The following is a 6,508-nucleotide window of genomic DNA, read 5'->3' on the forward strand; positions in this document are numbered from 1 at the left end:
ACTTTAGTTTTGTAATTACAGTTCAAATTTTCTAAAAGCAGTTGGAACATGTGTTTTCAAATGATAATATTAAATGGTAGGATACACAAGTGTTTAATATAATATGATCCATATTGATTCATATAAAATATTGTAATATTCAGTTACATATTGAAATAAACTCTCCACACGTATTATATAATCCTACAAATATAATCGCTGTTCCTATGGAGTTTTCTTTTGTATTGTAATTGCAGTTCTAACTTTTTCAGTTTGTGTTCTCAAGTGATATTGTTAATGTTATTAATATGAATAATGTGTAATCTAAATATGATCAATATTATATTGTGTTTTAGTATGCAGTTATATATTGAAATATTTAACATTTTTAATATTTCAAATATTTCCGCAACTTTATCATTCCACATATTTGCAATATGTGCTTATCTTTGCATAAACTACAGAGAATTCAAATAACTCATGTCTCATCTGGATTTATACATATATTCACTAGGTCTTTCTAGTGCCTGTCCTGTCTAATCTTCTGACAAACAAGCTCAAGTACCCTATGTTTTTTCACCCACAGTACAGGTTTCCAATGTACAGGTTACAATCCTTGTGAAAATTGTCTTTTTTTCTGTTCTATATGTGATACTTTGCTATATGTTTTATATTATAATGATAATCTGATATAATGATAATCTAACAGCAATCATCTGAACTGTGAAAGTACATGTTTAAATACCTACACTCACACTTTATTTGTGAACTATTAATTCAAATATTTTATCTTACAAATATAGAATCACTTAAACATCAGTTTTATGCTGTCATCTCATGGAAATGCATGTTAAAATTCATCATTCCAAAAACAAAGCACTGTAAAAGTCAACTGGGTTCAAATGATACAAAAAGTACTGACAAAGTTCCAAGCCATCAGTACTGAATAAGACTCACGCAGATTCCTGGACCTCTCCATAGCATCTCATAGCAATTACATTTATTTAACACAGATTGTAATTGTCTGGGCATTCACTAAATCATATGTCAGTGACCTTTTCACTGCCACTGCAATCTGCTTTTATGATCCATAATTAATATTATACGATTACATTTGTTTATTTATTAGTTGATTGGTTTATGCAAATAATACACATTCATAAAGCCATTTACATTCAGCTGCTGCAGACTCACCAGCAAACTGAGCAGAGCAATCATATGTGAATGCTTTGAAAACATTGACCTCTGCTGGTGAGAATGAGTAGCCATTTTATCATTCCCTGCTGTCTTTGCACCTCCTTTTAAGCTTTTTTTCTGAGATGGAATTGTGTTAGCTGTTCAATATTTTATAAGCAGAGAGCTTCAAGTCTCTGTGGGAGCTTGTAAGTGTCAGGACGGATTCTTTTTACCGCCTTTTACCTACATTTTGGTGCCCTGGGGTGTTTTTGGGGCCACATGAGCTAGGAGAAAAGGATACCCTGTAGAGTTTATTTGAACACTTTGTGTTTTTCCCTTTTCTGGTCTGCCGCTCTCCCAATCCATTCTGACTGATGGAAGGTGGAGGGGACGGACTCATTCACTGCTTCTTGAATGTCATGCTTTACCTTGCGTTCCTCTCCTCCAATCACCCTCAAGCCTTACAGCTTCTGTTGCCAAGCGATAAGGATTCACAGAGGAAAGCCCTTCTAATATATAAAAGCATCAGACAGCCGAAGTAAGTTGCAGTTGTTTTTATGTGTCACACTGGAACTCTAGATCTGTATGTCTGAGGGTTATGTAAAAAAGCCTGTTCATGTTTAGAATATCACATTAAACTCTGTCATATTGCATTTGACAGATTCTTATATGTCATATAAAATGCATTAAAAAAAATCTTTGTTACATGCATTGTGCAGCAGAGGGAGCACCAGGCCTTTTGCATCTACTGCTGCACAAGTAGTGTGACAGATTCATTCATTCATTCATGTTGTGGGATTGCTCACCACTGCAGAGTCTATCTGGGCATCATTAATGCAAATAAATCTAGAAACTGGCCTTTAAAAACATGAATATGTTTGCCATCATTGTTTCCCTTAGACAATATCTTGCAAACACTGCATTTGTGAGCATGAGTGTGGATTCACCATAAAATCATGATTATTGTTACAGTCTTTCTTCCTCGACACCTGACATTCCATACATTCAGCACATTTCAATATATTTCAAAATGTAATTTATTTGTGTGATGCAAAGCTGAATGACACTTTTCAGTTATGCTATAAATGTTGAAATCAGTTGAGCTGCCTAATATTTTTGTTGAACTTTTTCAGGATTCTTTGATGAATAGAAAAGTTAAAAGAATAGCATTAATTCAAAATAATTACTATTTTTTTATTCTATCTACTTGTTTTTCTTTGTTTGTGTGTGTGTGTGTGTGTATATATATATATATATATATATATATATATATATATATGAGTCAATATAAATGTAAACACAGTCTTTCTGTGATAGTTTCTAGATAGTTGGTGTTGTCTAAACTTATGACAAACAAGTTCAGGTATGTTCATCCACAATTGCTTTTTAGACAGTACTGAAGGAATTTACATGTAAGCTGAAGCTCTTGTTGACTTCATTATCCAGTTCAGCTCATTCTTTTCATCTTTTCAGTTTTAGTTTTATAAAGAAATTCATATGGAACAATTTATCTACAAAATGAATTAAATTTAAGCTTAATCTTAAGCTTAAATGCTTGAAACTGGTTTCTAGTCTTTAGATCAAAAGTATCACACACACACACACACACACACACACAAAACCCAGTAAATTCAGTAAAGTGCTTTTAAACGTTTGAGCACTGATATAATGTATGTAGTGCTATATGAAGATGATATAGAGTGAATAATTTTTCCAATTTTATAACTTGTTGAAAAGCCACTCAACACACTATCAATAAAATTTGTATTCATACTTCAATCAAACTTAACATTGCGGTCTGATGTTAGAGATTTCTTTTCAGCTGGAGGACATCAGGATATTGAAAGAAATTTCAGTTAATTCCTTATTTTCCTCAGAGAAGCTTTCAATCTGAGACTTCCACAAAAGCCAAGGGAGAGTAGGCAGATGCATGAAGTGCTAATTGGTTGAATGAATAGAAAATGTCAGAAAACAGGCCTGAAGTGAATTTGAACGAGATGACAAAATTACTGAAAGGTCAGTCTATTACACTCCTCCACACACGCAGAGTTCAGAGCTCTTCATTCAAAGAGACACAGCAGTCTTATAAAGTGAAGAGGAAAGAAGAGGAGAGGAGGAGCTCTACATTTCAATTACACTGCAAGCCGGCAAAGTCTGCAAATCGGTTTCTCGGTCCTGAGCCTGTACCTCTTGAACTCTCTGTGGAAATTGCATCTCAGTTTGCGTTTGATGTGAGACTAAAGAAACTGGTCTGGTCTTTTTAATGAGAAATAAATGTCAGCACATACAGTGGCAGAGCTCGGGTGGCCAAGGCTAATTCAGGGGGTCCTAGACCATGACAGAAAATCTGTGTATAACTCCAACCTGGCATAAAAACGCATGAATAAATCCTATGATTGCTGATTACTTCACATTACCCCACACAGCTATACTTATGGTAACTTCAAATGTTAGTCTGTTGGGACTTATTTCTCTTATTTCTATCATCTGATTAACCAGCAGTTGGAGCAAAATATCTAACATTAACGTATACATTTTAGTAAATGTTGCTCGGGAAACCTAAAACTTCAATTTATTTCAAACCTGGAGTGAAGAATTATTCAGGAATAATTAACAAGCTTGTGATTGTGTAAGCTATTTTTTCTCAATTTTTCTAAACTAAACTATACAGGGAACCCTATTGTTAAGCTTAAAAGTAACAATTGATTTGTATACAAGTTCTTATAGACCATTTTTATAATAAAGTAATATCTATACATTTTTATTAATTATAATCAAAAAAATAGTCATTATATGAGTAAAAATATATAATAAATGTAATTTTTGCAAAATTCTCCTCTCTAGTGCACATTTTCTCGCTAGTGTATGGACACTGGATGGATTTTCTGAGGTTATGTGACAGTGTTTTCAATCACCTGTCTTTCCGCGGATGAAACACTCATTGAGTGATCAGATGAGACACTAATTATTCAGTAAGTTGTAGTGACTTAATACACTGACTAAAAAAAAATTATATTAACAGTCACTTAAAACTCATTGCAAAAATCAGAAATGTGAAATTAGTTCTGAGAAAAGGCATCCTTTTGTGTTCAGTTGAAAATCTGTTGATATATTTGATATATACCTATACCAGTATATATATATATATGTGTTTTGTTTTTTCTTTTCTTATATTTGGCGCAGGAATACACAAACATTGAGCTGAACTGACACTGACTCTTTGTGTTTAAAAATTAACATGCACAGAGGTATATGTGTCAAAATTGGATACCTTTCCTTGTCAAGTTACAGAGCCACTGGAAAAATCTGCCTGCCAAGAGACTGGGTTTTGGAAAGTTTGGGTCTTGCTGGATCCTAGGCTGTGAGGTGATCTCTATATGAAGGGCAGCATCTCCTTTCACTCCTTACTCGCTGTGACATCATCATCAGAATCAGGGTTGAGCCAATAGGAAGGTGACATACTGTAACCTCTGACATTTGACTTCTCACCCTGTTTTCCATCACGCTGCGTGTTCTATCACACTGTGTAATTTGACACAGAAATGTCAGCATAAGATACCAGTCGAACAGTTATGTGAGTGCGTGAACTCCACAGGTCATGACTTTTTACATCACAAACACAATCACTTGCAAACTACTTTAAATACCCCGGACAATGCATCTCTCACAGTCAGTTCTCACAACTGACAGTTATATCTTGGTGATAAGATTTTTATTTTTAATTATTTAAAAATGTATAAATTATATTATGGTCTGGTTAGCTTGAATTAATAACTAACAACCATTATGGTGACAATTACACATAGTATAATTATTATACATAGACTGTTTATACAATTATACATAGACTTTTTATGTTCAACTCATTAAAACAATCATGAACAGATATGACAAGACAATGTGTTTAAAACGTCCTTCATGATAAGACGTTGTGGGTACAGATTAGATTGTGATTAAGGTCAGTTAACTAAATTCTCATCCTTTTTTAAAGTCCTTATTCACAATATGTCATTCTCCATAGCGTGTACGTGCAGTTTCTAAGGTTTCACATGACAAAGCATGAAAGGGAACAATTATGAAGAAAGTAACCAGTCAACCATATCAATATAATCTTTATTGGTTTGCATGCAGAAAGGTAAAAAATGGTGAGAAATTATATTTAAATGAAAGTATCGATACTTTGTAAAAAAAAAGTATCTCGCCAAGAATACACTTGAGTGAAAAAAGTTTCCAGATTTCATTAACATCATTTTGACCGTATTCAAGAGACAGCAGAGATTTTTTCATTAATGCAAATTTGATGCATAAAATTTGTTAAGCAACCTGCCTAATCACAATTGCTGTGATTATATAATCCACCTGAAACTGTTAAACATTAAATTAGTCAACAGTTAACTTTACAGTTGTTAGAGTTCTGAATAAAATGGTTTATTTTCAGTGATGCATTGGTTTAAGTCGGTGTTGTAGTGACTTATAAAAAAATGTGAGGAGAAATGCCTTTGGAATGTAATTAAGAATAATTTTTTTAATTTTTAATATTTATAATATTATAATAAAATAATCCACAAAATACTAAAGTATGTTTTACAAAATCTACAAATGATCTACTTGTACTTGATGTAGAGACCTTAAAAATAATTTAGATTAGCACATTTATAGTATATTTTTAGATTTGAGTAAGTAGTTTACACCCCTGATAACATGATTTACAATACTTTATGAACAATTTGCATTCTTTTTAATTGAAATGCATTGTTGAGAATAAATCATACATGAATTTCAGAGTGTGTGAAAAGGTAACCATTTACTTTCAAAATGACTGTTGGACATGATTTGTAGAGGACATTAAAAATGTCAGAATCTCATATGATCCCTGCATCTACAGGTGCATCTCAATAAATTAGAATTAAAAGTTCATTTATTTCAGTAATTCGACTCAAATTGTGAAACTCGTGTATTAAATAAATTCAATGCACACAGACTGAAGTAGTTTAAGTCTTTGGTTCTTTTAATTGTGATGATTTTGGCTCACATTTAACAAAAACCTGGTAAATGAGCATGGTGTTGGTGAGCTTGACTGGCCAGCAAACTCACCAGACCTGAACCCCATAGAGAATCTATGGGGTATTGTCAAGAGGAAAATGAGAAACAAGAGACCAAAAAATGCAGATAAGCTGAAGACCACTGTCAAAGAAACCTGGGCTTCCATACCACCTCAGCAGTGCCACAAACTGATCACCTCCATGCCACGCCGAATTGAGGCAGTAATTAAAGCAAAAGGAGCCCCTACCAAGTATTGAGTACATGTACAGTAAATGAACATACTTTCCAGAAGGCCAACAATTCACTAAAA

The sequence above is a fragment of the Sinocyclocheilus grahami genome, unplaced genomic scaffold (genome assembly GCF_001515645.1).
Source record: "Sinocyclocheilus grahami isolate Dianchi unplaced genomic scaffold, SAMN03320097.WGS_v1.1 scaffold1705.1, whole genome shotgun sequence".
Classification (NCBI taxonomy): Eukaryota; Metazoa; Chordata; class Actinopteri; order Cypriniformes; family Cyprinidae; genus Sinocyclocheilus; species Sinocyclocheilus grahami.